Consider the following 1,802-nt stretch of genomic DNA (forward strand, 5'->3'; position numbering starts at 1 on the left):
GGGCAAGAGAAGCGCTGGAGTTGGTTTCATATCACTTATCAAACCTTAACTGAAGGTAATTATTTTCCTTATTCTCTTCACAAGTTTGCTATTAATTTTATTGTGGCTTGTGTAACTTTTGTCTATCTTTTTTATTATGTAGCTTCAAAGACACTTGACATCACTCATCTTCAAAAAGTATTGAAATTACTCAGAGAAGGTCATTTTAATGGTGACTGGGAGGGACTTGGTCTAGAGTTAGGCCTCTACCAACATCCAACACTCTCAAACATTCAGTACAACTACACCAGAGCTGCTGCTCTTAGAGAATGCCTTGCTACTTGGTTGCTAAAAGCTGATGCTGTGGATGAAAATGGTGGAGTCACCTATGTCTCACTTGCTAATGCTGTTGAAAGATTAAGTCAAAAATCTGTAGCTGATTATATACGCAGTGAGTTGTGTGTAATTGTTTTCATAATTATTAATTTTTTATTGTAGGAAAATGTGGAATTGATTGTTCACAGGAAGAAATCATTGGTATGTGTTATTAATATTATACTAATAATAAGTTGGTGTTCAATTATAGAGTCCAATGACATCCCACAAAGCAAGCCAGTGCCAGCACAAGACAGCTACCATATTGCAGAGGAAGAAGAAAAAGAGAAACAAATAGCAGAAAAAAGTGGAGGTAATTAAATATAATATCAATAAGTATTATTTTCCCTTTTAAGTAGTTCGCCATAGAATTCTAAATGTTAAGGAACCTCAAGTGCTTTCTCCATCTCCACAAGAACTCAAAAAAGGTTAGCAAAAACAAAAATTCTTAAAATAATAATTATTATAGCAGGTAGTTCATGTAGTTATTTGCAAGTGATGATTGCATTTATATGTATTGCACTTTTTGCTATTGTGGGCATAATGAGCTACATGGTCTTTGTCAGAAGAAATTTTTAATAGTGAGTCCACTATCATGACAATGTAAAGCAATATTTTACTTATAATAGGATGCAAGTTGTGAGAATGACCCCTTTTCAAGTTGAATGATTATTACCATATAGGGGTTTTATTTTGTTGGTATAAAATTTTGTGAATTTGCTCAGATTTGCAATTTGTTAGAATAAATTTTGCAAATCTTGCCTTCTGCAACCATTTTTCCTAGTGTGTCACACCTTTTTTGTGGAATTTAATTTTGCAAATTTAATGAAAATGTGAAATTTATTTCCAGTAAAATATAATCCCTATATGGTAATTTGATTTTTTGAATGTAAAAATTGTAACTGCCACTTTTATTTGATATCCAAATAATATGATTTGGATCAACTTTTGCTGTTTGATGATTAATTTTGCTGATATTAAATAAATAAAATTAAAATTTGACACACAAAAATAAATTAGAAAATGTTCCTGCAGAGTGGACAACTGCTCTTGTTACTAGTACTGAACCATTTATACTGAAAGGAAAATAATAAAATAAATAATAACTGAACAAATGAGTGTAATATCTATTCACTGTATCAACACTCAATAAAATACATGTACATGTACTACCTTACCAGACATGATGAATGGAATCTCTTCTTGCAAGTTCTACATATCATTTTAGGTAGTGAATAATTAGATCCATGAATGATACTGAAGCATATCATGCAGTCATCCAAACCAGCAAAATGTTTATCAAGATTACTCTTCCATAATAATAATCCTTCCAATATAGAACCATTCTAATGAAGGAGAGAGAATGAGATACGTAATATGTATCTACAAGGCTATTGTGGGTTGGACTATAATGATATTCATTGAGGCTTGTAACATGTTGGAATGAA

General features: G+C 31.5%; 1 long non-coding RNA gene across 1 annotated transcript; it reads right to left on the reverse strand.

Annotated features, from left to right (window-relative positions):
- Positions 1-1,300: 1,300 nt before the first annotated feature.
- On the reverse strand, positions 1,301-1,705 carry LOC109592168 (uncharacterized). The gene is made up of 2 exons (XR_002190211.1): positions 1,533-1,705; positions 1,301-1,430 (listed from the first exon to the last, which is right to left on the reverse strand). It is a non-coding gene; the product is annotated as an uncharacterized LOC109592168 (long non-coding RNA).
- Positions 1,706-1,802: the final 97 nt, after the last annotated feature.

This window comes from Amphimedon queenslandica, unplaced genomic scaffold (genome assembly GCF_000090795.2).
Source record: "Amphimedon queenslandica unplaced genomic scaffold, v1.1 AMPQUscaffold_6090_Cont21948, whole genome shotgun sequence".
Classification (NCBI taxonomy): Eukaryota; Metazoa; Porifera; class Demospongiae; order Haplosclerida; family Niphatidae; genus Amphimedon; species Amphimedon queenslandica.